We start from the raw sequence: 16,892 nt of genomic DNA on the forward strand, positions 1-16,892 counted from the left end.
GTGTTCCCCACCCTCACATCCCTTCCTAGATAGAACTTGGCTTTCCTGGATTCTGTCTGAAGGCAGTGCAATGGCTGAGGACACAGGCGTGAGCTCAGTCTACCTCCAGCATGGGCTTTGCACCCTCAGGGAGCTCGTTTGACCCCTCTGAGCCTCAGTCTCTTCATCTTTAATTGGGAGATGATGAACAATGCCCACTGCATGGGACAGTTGTGAAGGTAACCGGTGTAAATGCATGTGCAGCTCAACTCCCGGTAATCTCCGTCATTGTCCTCTGTTTACGTCCAAGTCACCACTGGCCTCCACCTGACCTCCAAGGATCCTCCCTCTCTCATCTCCCCACTCCAAGGCCCCAGAAGCCTCTTTCTCCTAAGGTGGGTCCATTGCTGAAAAATGAATCATCCCTAAATTTAGTGTCATAAAACATCTCCCGCAACTTTGTGGGTCAGGAATTCATGACAACTGGCTAGGTTGTTTTGCTTGAGGTCTCTCATGAAGTTGTAGTCAAGAAGTCAGCTGGGGCTAAAGTTGCATCCGAAGGCCTGGCTGGGGCTGGAGGATCTGTCCCCATGGTGGCTCCCTCCCCTGGCTGTCGGCTGGGGGCCTCAGTTCCTCACCACAGGGTCCTCTCACCATGGCAACTGGCTTCCCCAGAGTGAGTCATCTGAGAGAGGGAGCAGGGACAAAGCCAAAATCCCTTTCATGATCTAGTCCCAGAAGTCACACACTGTCACTGTGGCCACATTCTGTTCATTACAAGGGTAATGAACTAAGTCGAGTCCACACTCAAAGGGAGGGGAATTTGGCTCTACCTTTTAAAGGGAGGAGTGTTGAAAAATTTGAAAACATATTTTTAAATCATCACATACATGGTCCATGAAAAGTCCCTGCTTGAATTACATGCAGGCAGACAACCCCCCATCACCCTTGCACCCCTCCCCTGAACACAGGCCAGTCCTCCTGTCCTATCACAGGGCCATGGCTAGGGACACTGTCCCTTAGATGGCAACCCTCCTGTTGATGCCACACTTCCTCTCCTGTGACATGGGCGTATGACAGTAGGACCTGCCTGGTAAAAGCTGTCATGAAGACTAAATGGGTTCACACACCCAGCTTGGAGCACCGCACCTGGCTGATAGTAGGTCCTGACTCTTGTCATCAGTATTGACACAGGAGTTGCCCTGTGGCATGACTTCCAGCATGGCATGCTGTATACAGTAGGTGCTCAATACATGTGTGCCTGCCTGACTGATTCACCCTCCAGAGCTTCTCTGCGTCCCCGGGTGTCACTGACAGGCTTCTGTCAACATGGGCCGAATTAGAGAAATTGAAACCAAAGGACCGGTATGAGAAAAGATTTGAAGAAAATAAATCAGTCATGGCTAAACCCCTCCCACAAAGGGACCCTCCCGTGAACACTGGCTAACCAAGCTTGTCTGTCCTTTCTGTCCTTTCTTTACCATACTGGGGACTTGAGCCTGGTACGGGACACCGGGAACCAGGGGCAAGCCTGCCTCCTTGTCCCAGCAGCACTAAAGCCAGTGAGCAGCCCGAGGGGAGCACAGGTGTCTGTACTCAGTGATGGTCTCCCACCCTTTACCCTCCCGGGGGCTTCCTCTGCCAGCCTGGGCCCTCACTCCTGGCGGCTCACATCACTGTGTTTCCTGCCTGTGGCTTCACCAGTGGATAATCTTTAAAAGACTACCCAGATCCTAATGTGTCTCTCTCTGTGTCAGAGAAGCGGGTCCCTAGAGGAACAGGGGTCTGAGCTTCCATTCAGTGTCACAAAGCTTCATGGCTGGACTGCCGGGTAAAGGAACGAGAACCATTTGTTCATTCATTCGTTTCATTAACAGACAACCATAGAACCTCTTCCGGGAGTCGGGATTCGAGCCAGGCACCTTTTGTGTCTGCAAGGAGTGATCTTCAAACGCAGGTCCCAGGACACAAGACAGGGCCTAACCCATAGTAAACATTTAAAAAATGTTTGTTCTTTGAATGAAAAAATGAATTCACTACGCTGCCTAAAACCCCACTCTCCAGAACTCCTCATAAAGCCCAAACTCTTTGGCTGGGAATTTTAGCAGTGAACAAAACAATGACCCCTTGCCTTCTAATCCAATAAATAAGTATACAATACAGAATCTTGGAAGATCCTAAGTGCTATGAGAAAAAGGACAAGATAAGGGGTATGAGGATTAAAATTTTAAATAGGGTGCCCAGGGTAATCCTGGCTGCAAAGGTGACATCTATGGGAAGGTCGTGTAGCCATCTAGTAGAAGAACATTCTGGACAGGGAACAGCAAGTGCAAGGGCCCTGGAGCAAGAATATGTCTGGCATGTTGGTGTCAGAGGAATGGCCACGGGCCAGTCTGGCTGGAGCAGAATAAGCAGGGTGGGAGAAGATGACCTAAGGCAGGGGGTGGCAGATGGATCAGTCTGAGCCTGGTAGGTCATTGTCAGGACTTCAGCTTTTACTCTGAGAAGTGACAGGGACAAATGCAGTTCTGTCCTCTAGATCAATAGTCCACTCTGCTTCTCAGAGGCATGTGTGGAGTTGGAGATGCTCATGGGGAACACCCAGTAGTTGTGAAGCCCACTACAGAAGGCAGAGAGAAAGGGCCCGGACCAAGGTCTCCAGCAAGCCACAGGTGGCCAGGTGTGCAGAGCTCAGGTGTACCTGAGCAATCCAGACTAAGCCCAGGTCTGCCTGGACCCCTGCACCAGCAACACTGGCATCTTTGCCCTTTGGTTTCTGAGCCCAAGGGTGAAATCTGGGGTTCCTTCCCAGACTGGGGGGTGGCAGAGTCTTTTGTGCTTACTTTCTGCAATCCACACCTAAGCCCAGGCGCTTCCCTGGCCCCCGCACAACCTGAACTGGCTTCTTTGCCCTTTGACTTCTGTGCCCATGAGTGAAGCTGGGGTTCCTGGGCTTCCTTCACAGGGCAGCCTCGTGTCTGCTAAATCCCAAAACAGAGTGTCTCCTCCAGGATCTGCGAGCTCCGTTAAACAGGGACCACATCTGTCGGATTCACTGGCAAACCCGGTGTTTACCTAGCATGGTTGCTGGCATGCGGGTAGTACTCTAAAACGCTGAATGGATGAATGAAACCTCAGGTTTGAGGGCTCATACCCCAGAATGTGGCCTGGTGTCTCTGATCATGGTGTGCTCAGTAGCACAGACAATTAAAAAAAAAAACAACAGACAAGATCTTTTTGGCCGGGGAGGAAATGCTATTTGATTTTTTTTCCTTAAGAGGATTTAACCTACTAATTCTGTTTTGCTAAAGCTAATATTCATTGATTATTTGATTCATTCTTTCATTCACTAGATATTTATTGAGCCCCTCCCAGATGCCAAGCACTGTGAATTAAACACTGGATAAGGCCGCTCCAGAGTGGCTGGTCCATCCACGCTCAGACGCGAGCCGCCTCGGTCTGCTGTGTTGCGATCCTCCGAACAGACCCAAGGCCTGTAGCAAAGGTCAGTCTCTTAAAAACATGAAGCCACTAAGCAAACATTCTCTCGGGGAGCTTTATGGAGTTAAGCTGTTTATGCCGGGGAAGCATTTCTAAAAACTGCACATGGGGACATTTATCCGCCTTATAATTGGCTCTGGCTCCTCTGTAACTGAGAATCATCAGGCGTAAGCCTGTCTCTAGGCTTATTAGAAGTTTACATATTTGGAATAAAAAGCAAAGAATCAGGCAGACAGGAGCAGAGACAGAGAATAACCTGGGAGGAAGGAAATCTAGAAGGAGACAAGTGGACATCTGGACTCACAGGCTTTAGCCCTGGCTCTCTTGTAAATCAGTGGATGAACTTGGCCGAGCCACTGACCCGCTCTGACGTGTCAGGTTCCTCATCTGCAAAGAAAGCCGGTGGGGTAAAATCACTTTTGATAAATTGTAAAATGCTCTCCTCTTCCTCTCTTCCGGGAGTCCTGATTCTGTCTTCCTGCATAGGTGCTCGCCCACCCTCTTGTCAGAACGCCAGACGGAGGTCAGCAGGCATCGCTCTGAAAAACAGGGAAAGTCAAATACAAGCCGATCATTGTCCAGCACTCATTAGCTAGAGAACAAGACACTCTCTATATTTTTTTGGTGAAAGGGTCTTGAGGGTCAGTGCACATATTGACACATGAACTAACTGTTCCCATTAAATGAGTCAGGCAAGATGTGAACATTAATTTGAGTAAGTGAATCAGCCTCGCTCTGAAAAAAAAAAAAAAAAAAGATAACAGGAAGCAGAACGGACATGTCCCAGCACACACAGACACACAGCATGGACATATGCCACCTCTCGTTCCCTCACTCTCAAGCAGAGGGCTAGCCACCGCCACAGTTCCCTCCATCTCGGGGCTCCGTGGGCTCCATGGTGGGCTCTAGGATCCTGGGGCCTGTAAGAGGGCTTGATTTTCTTCCTGCGGGTCTGTAAGTTGTTTTCATTTAACAGACAGGGAAGCTGACGTAACAGGATAAAGTTATTAGAGGCAGCAAGATAAAGTGGTTAAGAGCTTGGATCGTGCAGGCAGATTGCCAGAGCCCGAATCCCAGCTCTGCCGCTTAGCTAGGTGATGTCTGCCTGATGCCTTTGCCTTTCTGTGCCTCGGTTTCCCCATCTGTAAAATGAGGAGAGTTAGTATTGAGAAATTACTTAGAAGAGCACCTGGCACATAGTAAGTGCTCTGTGGTTTTAGTTAAGGAAACCATTCCTAAGGGAGTGGAGGACTCTGGAGCCCAACTCCTTCCTGCATCCGCTCCAGCGACAGGTGGTGCAGAGCACACTCGTCAGTGAGAACTTGGCATGGGGTCATTGCTTTTGAGCCTTGTCACCTTGAAGTGTATGTTTGGAATATGGAAGCTAAGTGGGGTGGTGGAGGGAGGGAGTGTATTAGTTTGCTGGGGCTGCCATAACCAAGTACTACAACTGGATGGTTTGGAAGAACAGAAAGTTCTGGCCTCACAGCTCTGGAGGCTAGAAACTCTGAAATTGCGGCATCAGCAGGGCCATGCCCCCTTAGGGACTCTGGGAAGAATCCTCCCTGGCCACTTGGTAGCTTCTGATGGTGGCCAGCAAACCTCGGTGTTCCTTGGCTTGCAGTGGCCTTGGTCTAGACTCTGCCTCTGTTGTTACACGACCTTGACCCCTGTGTATCTTTGCATCATCTGCCCTCTGTGTCTGTCACTGTGCCTAAACTCTTCCACCCCCACACCTTTTTTTGAGACAGGGTGTCTCTCTGTTGCCCAGGCTGGAGTGCAGTGAAGCTAATGTAGCTCACTGCAACCTTGAACTCCTGGGCTCAAGCAATCCTTCCACCTCAGCCACCTGAGTAGCTGGGACTACAGGTGGACACCACCATGAATGGCTATTTTTATTATCTTTTATAGAGATGGGGTCTTGCTATGTTGCCCAGGCTGGTCTTGAACTCCTGGCCTCAAGTAATCCTTCTGCCTCAGCCTCCCAAAGTGCAGGGATTACAGGAGTGAGCCACCATGCCCAGCCCAAATTTCCTCTTTTGATAGGATATGGTCATGTTGGGTTGGTGCCTCATCTTAGCTTGATCATCTGCAGAGACCCTATTTCCAAATAAGGTACCATTCATGGTACTGGGCCTTAGGACTTCCATATCTTTTGGGAGGGACATGGTTCAACTCCTAACAAAAGGAGAGGGAAGGAGGGGGAGGAAGGGAGAGAGGTTGGAGACACTGAGGGCCCTAGAGGCAGCCTGTGCTACCCAGGTAACAGGAGCCGTAGGGGCGTCCTTCCCACCCCAGTGGCCTGTGCTGACACACCCTGTCATTGTGACAGCTGGGTGCAGATCTGTCCTTGAGCCTGGAGTTGCCTTCCTCAGTTCTGCTGTCTGCTGCTGGCTAGCACCCCAGAAAATGAAGCGGACCTCAAAATCAGCACCCAGGAGGTGGGCTGGCCGCCTCTTCACCACGCTCAGCACACTCCTCGGTGGCCTGTGCACCCTGTGTGACTACTATGGGGTCACTTAGCTTCAAAGCACGTAGCCCTTACTGGCTAAAGGGGACTCATAGGCCAGTCACCTGCCATGTGTCTCCAAAGTCATGGCTGCTTCAGTCAGAACATCTGGAGTTCTTTCTGGTTCTGCCCCTGTGTTGCTTGGTGAGTCACTCCACCTCTCTGAACCTCACTTTGCTCATCTGTAAAATGGGGGCAGTCCTAATAACCACGGGGTTATCAGGAAGAACAGAAGGGATAATAGACATGAAGTAGTGTGAGTCAGGGTACAGAACCCAGGCTCTGGCATATGACTGCCTGGGCTCAAATTCCAGCTCTGCCACTCACCGGCTAGGAGATCTTGGGCCGGTAACTTAATCTTCCTGAGCCTCCATTTTCCCTACTGTAAAATGGGGACAATAATAGACCCTTCCGCACAGGATCATTTGTAGGAATAAATAGAGGTACCATGTTTAATGAAGTGCCTGGTATTCAGTAAGAGCTCAATAAAGTTCTTAATTTCTGCCTTTTGTAGCTTTGCTTCCCTCTAAGCATGCAGTAGACTCTCGATATGTGCTTTGTGCATCAATGAAACTTGGTCTGTGAGGAAAATAGATACAACAGTCTTCAGTACTTACTGTGCCCTGGATAAGTACTTTCCACGTGCTGTTTCAGTGACACTTCCAAACCCTAAGGGGCAGTGGTTACCTCTGTTTTGCAGAGGAGGAAACTGGCTTCAAGGAGGGTAAGCAAGTTGTCCAGGGTCACAGCGGGGCTGAGATTTCAGCCCAGATCTAATCTGCCCCTGGAGTCCAAGAGCTGCATCATTCCGATACTGCAAGAAGATTGGTCTGACTTATGGCGGGATTGTTAGCAACCCAAGAACGTATCCGCTGCTCAGGTGCCAGACAGCCCTTGGCCATGCACGCACCTGGAGAGCTTCCTGGCAGGAACTCCCGGATACTGCCCGAGATCCCGGCTGACTGATACTATGAACTTGCCTTTCCGTTCCTTCCCCAGGAGTCTGCATCAGAGTGCAGAAGGGGTGGGCATGAGAGGCTCTGGAGTCGGGGCTCATAGTTCACAGAGGGAAGAGGGTATCTGCAAGCACGTGAGGCTTGGAGAGAAGAAAATGAGGCAGTTTGGGCCCAAAGAACACTTAATTTGGGAAGCAGAACTCAAGCCCTCCTAAATGCTGAAGTTGCTTGCTGGTGGGTTTGGTCAACACGGCATCACCGCAGTGTTTTTGTCTGTAAAATGGGACAACTGTCGCTGTCGCACAGGATGAGTCTGGAATGAACAGGTTTTCTGATTGTGCTGATTGTGCCAGGAACCATGTGCATTCTTTGTCCTTACTCACACGTGGGTGCCCAGGTACCAGAGCCAGCCCCTGGCTCCAAATCACACCTTCACAAATATTTGTTGTGTGGCTAAATTGTACCAGGTGCCCCTGCGAGACCCTGGGTTCTAAACCTGGAATCTCAGCAGCTCAGCATGGGTGATGATGGTGATTTCAAAAAGTCTTACATTTATTACCTGCTTTCTGGTTTTCAAAGCCCTGTGCAGATGTCATCTCCTTCAGTGTTTACAACAGCTCTGTGGGGCAGGTGTTACTATCTCCCTTTATAGATGAGGAGGAGAAAGGCTCAGAGAAGTTAGGCCACTAGGCCAAGGCCACACAGTCAGAAGGTTCAATGCCAGGACTGGCCCTGGGCCTCCTGACCTCCCTGCCCACTACTTTCTCTCTGTCTCATGAGCAAATAGTCCTAATGTAAGTAAAAAGATTTGAATCCCAGTTCTTTATCTGCTGGACAACTTTGGCAGGTTTCCCTAGGTTTTCCTCTCTGTAAAATGGGCCTCCCCACCATCCTTACCTTATGGAGTTGTTTGGAGGATTGAGTGAGCTCGTAGGCCTCTAAAGGCCTTAGCACAGTGCCTGCCATTCCTCCCGTTCAAGATTAGCAGTCTAAGGCACAGAGAGGCAAAGTAACTTGCCCCAAGCTACAGAGCTGGTGACTGAAGAAGGCAGGCTTTGAACCTGGGCCTATTTAACCTCGTAACCTGAGCTTCTACCCAGGCAAACACTGCACAAATGGCAGTTATTATAATAGTATTGTACTATTTAATAATCAGTTCATTAAGGAAATGAAGGTTCAGCAGTCTCCTTACCCAGCAAGATCTTCCCTTGTTATTCCCAGGGAGTTACTTTCTGGAAAACCTACCTACAAAGCATCTAGAAGAAGCTTGACCCTGGCCCCTCCCAGCAGAGCCTTCCAAGACACTACCTCTTTTCCTGCAGGGTGTGTGTGTGTGTGTGTGTGTGTGTGTGTGTGTGTGTGAATGAGCATCCCATCCCTTCCTTCCAGCTCCCAGCCAGCGGCATTCCTGGGGGTGGAGGAGGAGCAGGCAGGCCGTCCCTGGGCCTTGTGCTGAAAACACTCAGAGAGGCAGCCCATGGCCTGCGGGTGTTTTACTGGAGGGAGCAAAAGAGAGAAAGTGGAGGATCTCTGAACTAGTCTAGGCCCTCAAGGGTCAAGACAATATCCTTCAAACCCCCGAAGGGTGTTCCTAGGATTTGTGAATTTATTTCATTGCAAAGATAAACAAATTTAATCACTCTCAGTTGCACACTTAATGAACTGTCACTTTTTGGACATGATTGCAAATTACATATAAAAGGAGACAATTCAGAAAAAAAGCAGGAAGGCAATGATTAAGCATTTAAAATGCAGACTGCGTTGGAAAAACTAGGTTGGGAGGTCAACATGCCTCCAGTGAGAGTCTGCCCTGTCTAGGTCTAGCATCATTTATTCAGCCATTCATGCATCTGGCTCACCTGTCCTGAGCATCGATCAGTCCCAGGAGTTTTCCACGGGACCCACACAGCCACTCAATGCCAGAGTTACAGTTATGATTCGCATTTGAGAAACGCGTAAGAGGCTGGCTCGGGTGGCACAGTTAGGAAGTGGTGTGCAAAATCCCCCCGCGTGCCAACTCTGCATCAGGACCTGGAGACCCAGAGAGGAACAAGGCAGGGCCCCAGACCTTGAGGAGCTCACAGTCTAATCAGCTGCAACATTATGAATGTTAGGAGCCAGGGGTCATCCCTTCTAGTGATGTCAAACTCCTTTTAAATGAGGGATACTTTCTCCTTGAAATCTTATGTGAGACACCGTCATGCAAAACAAATGAAAAGGAAAAAGCTGTTTCTGGCTAAAGCTGGAAGGGAGCTTGCTCTTCCTCTCCCACTGTCCTTAAGACAACTAGCAGCAGGACCTACCAGCTCAGTCTGAAACCCACTGCTCTTGTCCAAACACCTCCTTTTACAGATGGGAACATTGAGGCCCAGAGAGATGGGAATCACCGAGATGCCCAAGACTGGAGCTTGGGTCTGGGGACTATTGGTTTAGGGCCCTTTGCTCTGTGTTAGTGCTCCCATGATGCCATTTATGGTGCCAATGCTCACCCCAGGTGTGCTGTGCCCAGTGACTGGTGCATAGAACCTGGGTGGCCCAGCACTGGCCACACTATGGTGAGTTTGAAGCTTTCAGGCCAATTCTACTTTTTTCCCCAGGTGCTGGAAAACAACAAAGCCTAAAAGCCCTTGGGAGGAAAAGTAAGTCTTTTCAGAACTGTTTCTACTAGACCCTCAACTGCAGGAGGAGTTGAAAGGACCCTGGCCTGGCAGTCAGGAGGTCTGGGTTTAATGCCTAGTTCTTAACCAGGACAGGGAAGGATCTAGTCTACGTTTCTTGCTCAGTTTTCCCTTCTGTAAAATGAAGTAGTTGGATTACAATGAATTCTTCACTAGGCTCCTTCTGGAATCTTCCTAGAACTTTCTGGGCCAGGCTACTCCTGGGTTTATGCCAACCTAGATTCCAATCAGTTGGCTCTGGCCTTCCAGCCTCCTCACACCCCCAGTGCTCTCTCCCCTTCCCTGCCTCTCCCTCTCCACCCCCTCTCCTTGGTAGAGCTTTCACCTTCTCGGCTTCCTGATAAGCCACAAGCTTGAATCTTTTCTCGCTTTTGTAAAATAGCCAAAGGGGTTCTACAGGCCATTTGTCCAAGCGCATTTTACAGGTGGAGGCACTGAGGCCGGAGAGGGGAGCACGTGCCCCAAGATTACCTTGTGACAGGGAGGCACACTCTCCCCGCAACCTGCATTGGCTCTATCCTGTCCAGGACTCACTCTCAGAGTTCCTAACTTTTGACAAAAGGTTTTTTTGTTTTGTTTTTGTTTTTTACCGATTATATATAGAACTGAGTTCCCCAATTGTGGGACATCAGAGATCTAGGAGATTTTAAGGTCATTCATCCAAGGGCTCCCAATACCCTGATTGACCAGGCCAGCAGTGGGGGCAGGTCCCCCTCCTGTTCTCTTTCAACCCTACAGACCATGAGTTTGTTGCAAATATGTCTCTGACACCTTTCTAGCCCTTGTTAATCTCCCTTTTCAAGCCAGAGTGCGGCCTCAGCACCTTCCTCAGGCAACAGTATCTTGTTAGAATTTTTTTTTATTATTATTGTGGTTAAAGATACTTTGTTAGAATTTAATAACACCGTTTTGTTTTCATTGTATTTATTTTTATGGTTACCTTCTATTTATAGTAATGTGATGCTGGTTTTCCATTTATGGTAATGATATAACATATCTTTTTAAAAACAAGCACATTTGAGTAAAACAGAAAGATAACAAAGTAAGAGTTGATTTACAGAAAGCTATTAAGCAGATGGCCCTGGCTGGTGCACAGGGAGGGCCAGACTCTCCGTGCAGGCAGGAGAGGGGCTGAGGTCTGGGAAACTGGGACTTGGAACTGGAGTTGTGGCCCCAGCTGGGTGTCTGAGACTTATGGCCAACCTGCACTCTCTCCCCCCACTCCCTCCTGCCCCGCTGCTCACCCCCAGACCTTCAGATGCTCTACCCCTCCTGCCTGCTGCCTCTGGCCTCCCCCTCCTGAGCCCCAGCACCCTTATTCTAGGCTTAGGATGTTTCCTCTTTAAATTTATGTGGCTCCTTGTGTACAAGGAGGCCCACCCAGGGCAGCATTCCACAAGAGCAGGGCCTGCGGGGCTCTCAGCCAGAAGGGTCAGCCTCTACCCCAACCCTGTTTTGGCAGCTGAAGGGGTGAATGTGGAGCTGTCCTTGTCCTCCTTTTATAGGAATTCTTCTTCTAGAGATTTTCTCCCCTTGGGTGAATCATTGCTCACTTGGGGTCCCTTTAGAAGCTGTGGATCCAGGGCTTCTTCTCCCAGCCATATGCCGGCTCTGTGAGCCCCTCCGTGATTCAGTGAAGTGGTTGAAAGGGCCAGACATCCCAGAAGTCCTTAGAGGGACGTATCCATTTCCTGGAATGTGGTAAGGAAAAGCAGCCACTTCCTTCCCCTCAAAACTCCGTCCTGTGGCCTGACATTACCAACATTCATGTCCAAGACAGGAGTAGGTTCAACTCCTATCAGTCACTCACTCCTTAGTGAGAATCAGTTGGCCGAGGGACCTCCTGCAGAGCTCTTGTGTGCTCGAATGCCCACGGCCCATGGGGACTGGGTGTGGAAACTTCAGAGCTGGGAGTCAAAACAGAGTGGCCAAGGAGAGAGGAGTGGGCAACTGGAGCCCCTCTCATCTCGCGGTAACTGAGCACTTTCACATGGGCTGTCCGTTTGATCTGCTGGCTTGTCTGTTTTGTCTGGGGAGGAGCCAGGTAGCTGTTCTACAGAGGAGGCTCCGAGCTTACAAGTCTCAGTGAAGCCGTCTGGGGCTGGGCAGGGGTGCGGCTGTGGCAGTAGTACAAAGATGAAAAGATGACCCCCCACCTCCACCTCCCCGCCCCCGCCAACCCCCAGTCCTGACGTGGGAGACACAGGTCTGGCCCCTGGCAATCAAGTCATTTGCATCAGATCTGGGGTCAGGGGCCAGATGGAGCCCCCACAGCCCCCTCTGTCATCTGCATTCCCAGGCTTTCAACAGGTACTTCCAGGGCTCCGCACCCCCAGCCCTGCGGCCGGGCCGTGGGGGCAGTGTGAAAGTTCCCTGGGAACAAATACTCTAGGTCCAGCGTGACACTCTCCCCGCTCCCCCAACGGGTCTTCGAATGCAGACCCAGCCAGGGGGTCCTTGAACAGAGCGCGGAGGTGGTCGGGGTGGAGGAGGGGGAGCCCGGCAGAGCGTGGCCCAGGGACCCCCAGAGCAAGGCCTGGATGCCGGACTGAAGGCGGAGACGGAGGCCGGGAGGTGGCGAGGGCAGCCGCGGGAAGAGACGTGCCTACACCGCCGCCGCCACGGCAGCAGCGGCGGCGGCGACTGAGACTGGAGGGGAGGCGGTTTGGGCAGGAGGAGGGGGCGCGGGGAGAGGGAGGGACGGAGCGGTGGCTGGGAGGTGGGGCCGGCGGGCGGGCGCGCGGCTGCAGCTGCCGCCGGCGTCTCGGGGGCTGCAGGCTGCGGGGCGGACGCAGCGCCGAGCGATCCACGGCGGAGCCGCGCGAGGCCGCCCGCGCCCGAGTCCCGGCCCCGGCCCGAGCCCGGAGCTCCGCCGCCGCCTCGCGCCGCGGGTCCCCGGACACGCCGCCGCCGCCGGGAAGGCAGCCGGCGCCGAGCAAGTTGCGAGCGCGCCTCTCCGCCCGGGAAAGTTTCCCCCGCGGCCGCCGGCGGGAGTTGGCGCGGGATCCCAGCTGCCGCCGCGGGAAGGTAGGGCGCCGCGCTCCCCCGTGCCTCCGCGCGCCCCGCCGCTGCGCCCGGGACCGGACCCCGCGCGCTGCCCCGAGGCTGTGCGCACGGTGGGGGAGGGGGTGCAACAGGGATCCCGGACTGTCCCCGGGAAGCCCAGGAACCAAGTTCTACTCAAACTAGCATGGGGGGGGGCAGGGAGGACGGGCTCGCCCCCATCCCTGTCCCGGGTCCGCGAGGGCGGGGGCCTTCGCCGGGACAGGTGCAGTGCCCTGGGCGCCGAGCGCCCTGGGTGGGTGAGTGGGGGCTTCCGGAGAAAGGCGGGGAGTGGCAGGTGTGGTTGCAAGGTCCGGGGTTCCGGCCAGGGCTGCGCCCGGAGGACTGGGGTGCGCCCCAGCCACCCTGTAGGAGGACAGGTAGGGATTAGGGACTCGGAGCGGGGATCCGCGCCGGGAGGATCGGTGGGCCCAGCACCGGCACTGAGGGCGGGCCGCCTTCGGGGTCCCTGGCAGCGGGGCGGGGCGCCACGCTTTCCTCCAGGGCTCCGTTATTTGCGACAAGGTGTGTGCGGTTTAGAGAAACGGGACTCCCTAGGGTGGTGGGTGTATCGGCAGCTCCGGCATGTCCAGATTTAGGGATGCAGCGGGAGTCCGCTTGGCGGGTCGCTCGGCTCGGGTGGGTTCGCGCCGGCTCCGGGTCCCGGCTGGAGCGAGGTGAGCGGGCTCCCGCCAGGGGGCGCCCTGCCCCGGCCCGCGCGCCCGCAGGAAGGCGAGTCCCGGCTCTCCGAGACCGCTGCGCCCGAGGCCGGGAGTCGCGCCCCGCAGACCGGCCAACTTAGGCGGGGGCCGCCCGGCGAGCCCCAGCCGGGCTAGAGGAGGGGGCCTAGTGTGAGGCCGAGGGGGCTGTGTGCTGGAAAGCTCGGCAGTCATGAGGTTATTTTTCCTGGGGGGCTGGCAGGTTGCGTGGGTGAATAGGAAATTCACCTCCCGAAAACAAAAACAAAAGAAACTTTACACTATCAGCGAAAGGGTGTAGGGAGGGTGGGTTTAAGAATTAACTTTTCGAGGTTTCTTGGAGTTGCTGAAACTCAAACTGCAAAATGCACCCTTTTTGTAAAAGTTGTACCTTTGTTCCCTGATCTGGCCAAATCCCTAGCTGGGTGGGTGGGATGGGGGTCCGGGGGTGTATCCACTCGGGGTATAGCCATCCTCTCTGGGCACAAGGAACCTGGGAGGCACAGGGTAGGGGCATGGGGGGCCTTGAAGACTTAAGCAGCCCAAGCACAAGTGTTAAATTTCTCAGCAGTCAACAACGGCCTCCACCCCACCCCCTGGGTCTGGGGTCTCCGGGCCACAGTGGTCTGGTCATTTCAGTTATTGGTGGGAGCCTGCTCTGTGTCCCTGTTGTTTGACTCAGGGTCCCTGTGTGTTGAGGCTGTGTGTCTGTGTCTTGGGAAGTGTGGGGACAGCTGCCGGCATCTGTGAAGAGTGTCATCTTTGGCACATCTGGGGCTGTCCAGCGTTGAAGGGCCACTGGAGGGACTGTTGCCCCATCTTTCCTTTCTCCTGGCTAGCGGCGCGTGCTCCCTGGACAGGCCCCTCCTGCTCGGTGCCCTCAGAGTCCCCTACAAAGGTGGTGGACATGGGGCAGTCCCTCAAAGAGAGATGAGGCTCCCGAGTTTGGTGTAGCCGCCAAGTGTTTTTGTTGGGTGCTACTGAAATGCTCTGGGACGAGTTGCCATCCATGAGAAAGATCAGCATGATTTTTGTTTTGAATAGAGGAGGAGGAGGAGAGAGGAGAGAAAGGAAGGGTGGAGAAGCTGTTGTCTCTGGAATCCTCTTTAAGACATTCCAGGGGGCCAGAAAACAAAAGAGTTTTTTTTTGTTTTGTTTTGCTTTTAGTGACTCTTGTTTTTCTGCTGAGGGAAGGCTGCTAGGAACAGCCTTGCCCTGGAACCCGTGCGGGAGCCCCAGAAGGCCTGCAGCTCCTGTATGCTGCCTCCCCTCCACCCCCACCCTCATCCCACCTGTCTTAAATTGAGGAGGGGATTGAGGCCCCTGAGGACTTCTGATGTCCGTGCTTGGACTTAGCCTACCTTATGTGGACGTAGACTTCTCCCAGGCAAACTCTGAGACCTCTGACCAAGCTAGGTTTCAACTCTTGGGAGCTCTGTTTTCTTGTCTCCCCTTCTCCCAGATCCATTCAAAGGGCTAATGTATGTGATGTTTTTACCCAACCTGAGGCCAAAATGGTAGTACGGCAAGAAAAGCTCCAGGACACTGTCTAGAATCAGAAGGTAATCCGGGGCTGGGCTTAGGACGCTGCCCTTTAGAAGATTCCACATCAGCCTGGAAACAGCTGCCTGAGTTACTAAATGAGGTTGTGATGGTCCAGGGTGGGTGGGTTGGAGAACAGGGTGCTGGGCAGGAACAGGTTTGGAGGCTGTGGAGGCAAAGGATTATGCAGGGATTTGGGGGAGGAGGGCCAGGAAAAGGGAGAATGGCAGATTTGAAATCCAGCTCTTCTGGATCATCAGTGTGGCCTTGGGCTAGTCACTTTCCCTCTGGAACCTGCTGTCCCAGTCTGTAAATGAGGGTGTTGGCCAAAGAGGTTCTGGGGGCCTTGCAATGTAGAGTTAGGAGAGCCTGCCCTTTTAGGGGGTGGGCAGCCTGCTGGGCTCTGCCTTCCGTCCTGGCTCATCCTTCTCTCCAATTCTTGCCTCTATCCACCCAACCCTGCACAGCAAAGTCCTGCCTGAGTGAACCCAGTGGAATAGACACCAGCTTTTGTCGTGCTTTGGCTTGTGTGGACAAAATGCTCAGCAGTTTTGGGTAGAGGGGGTTATGTCGGGGACCAGTTCCTGCTGGGAGTCCCATGGCAGTCTGCAAGCTCACACCCCACTCTTCCCTGGGAATAGCCAATGTCAGTTTCTGGGCTGCACATTTTAGGGACCCCTCCCCTTCCAGAGGGCTGCTCTTCTGGCCTATTTCATCAGCCGCTGAGAAGAAAAATCAGGAACATTTGTTCATGCTCAGCTGGGACGCAGCAAAGGGAGGGGGGCTTGGAAACCAGCACTTTGGGCCCCCAGAGCAGATGACGCCCGTTCATCAGGCATTTCTGCCACCTGATGCCATGGAGCAAGCGTGCCAGCTTGGGCTCCTCCTACCACCCAGCCTGGCACCTTGGACCCACATCAGTGCTCCATCTGAGGGAGTGGGTGAGGATCATGAAAGACTTTTTAAAAAGAGAGGGAGCGTGCAACGATGAGCCCAGCGTTTGCAGCTGGCAGAGCAGGTCTTTCATCCTGGCACTTGCTGGCTTAAGATCCAGCCTCTGCCCCTTGTCTGCACCCAAGACTGATGGTTTAATTGGTGCATTGAACAACTTGGAGATGAGCAAAAACATGCTCGCTGGTCGTGGGCGGGTGTGTACATACTAGAAGGCAACACGATGGAGTGGAAAGGTCACTGAACTAGGAGTTAGGAGACTTGCTTTCTCATCCTCATTCTGTAACGAATGGAGCAGTGTGACTTCGAGTGAGTCACTGCCTCTCTCTGAACCTCAGTTTCCCTATTTCTTTAGAGGCAGCAATGCATGGTGGTTAAACTGCTTGGGTTTGAATGTCGGCTTTATCCTCTGTATCAGTTGTGTTACCTTAAGCCATTCAACCTTTGGTGCCTCAGTTTCCTGATCTATAAAATGGGACTAGTGATACCCTGCAAGTTGTGAATAGTCAATGAGATAAAACTTGCAAAACATTTAGCAGAGTGCCTGACACATAGTAAGTGCTCAATAAATGTCCAGCATTGTCATTGTCATTACTATTATCGTATAATGGGAGAGTTCAACGTTGATCCTTTCCAGTATTGTGAGCATGGTATGTGTGTGTGTGTGTGTTTGTGTGTGTGTAAAAATCTTCTTTGAGGGTAGAATAAGTCACGCTTTTGGTTCTTTTCCTCCTCTGTCTCCTCATTGAGGGAGTGCTCCTGAGCCCTGTGATTATTCTCATGGTAGCCTCGTCCCCGTGGCAAGGAGCCTAATTTGACGTCACTGCAAATATCCTGGTTTCTGGCAGTTGAGGGATGATATTTCATCAGCTAGTATTTGCCTGTCCTTTCCTTCCACCCTTTGTTTCCCACCCTTAACCGTGGTACGAAGACCATATGTGCAGATAATGAGTTTAAGCTGATCATCCTCTCTCAGATTCACCCAAGTAAGAGCCTGTCTTTCTAGAAGACACTTTCGACTTTCAAGTAAATGATC

At 52.6% G+C, this 16,892-nt stretch overlaps 1 protein-coding gene and 1 long non-coding RNA gene across 4 annotated transcripts in view; one reads left to right on the forward strand and one right to left on the reverse strand.

Annotated features, from left to right (window-relative positions):
- Positions 1-3,363: 3,363 nt before the first annotated feature.
- LOC123641755 lies at positions 3,364-4,334 on the reverse strand. 2 transcript variants are annotated; one of them, XR_006736344.1, is made up of 4 exons: positions 4,316-4,334; positions 3,979-4,019; positions 3,785-3,867; positions 3,364-3,473 (listed from the first exon to the last, which is right to left on the reverse strand). It is a non-coding gene; the product is annotated as an uncharacterized LOC123641755 (long non-coding RNA). The 2 variants fall into 2 exon arrangements; XR_006736343.1 differs by having other exon boundaries at positions 3,785-4,019; positions 4,316-4,333.
- An 8,132-nt stretch (positions 4,335-12,466) lies between these two features.
- The window catches only part of TSPAN18 (tetraspanin 18), a 176,337-nt gene continuing 171,911 nt past the window's right edge, over positions 12,467-16,892 (forward strand). For both annotated transcript variants that reach the window (XM_045557871.1, XM_045557872.1), the window contains exon 1: positions 12,467-12,650. The gene's annotated coding sequence lies outside the window, so the exon portion shown is untranslated. The remainder of the gene's footprint in view (positions 12,651-16,892) is intronic.

The sequence above is a fragment of the Lemur catta genome, chromosome 7 (genome assembly GCF_020740605.2).
Source record: "Lemur catta isolate mLemCat1 chromosome 7, mLemCat1.pri, whole genome shotgun sequence".
Classification (NCBI taxonomy): domain Eukaryota; kingdom Metazoa; phylum Chordata; class Mammalia; order Primates; family Lemuridae; genus Lemur; species Lemur catta.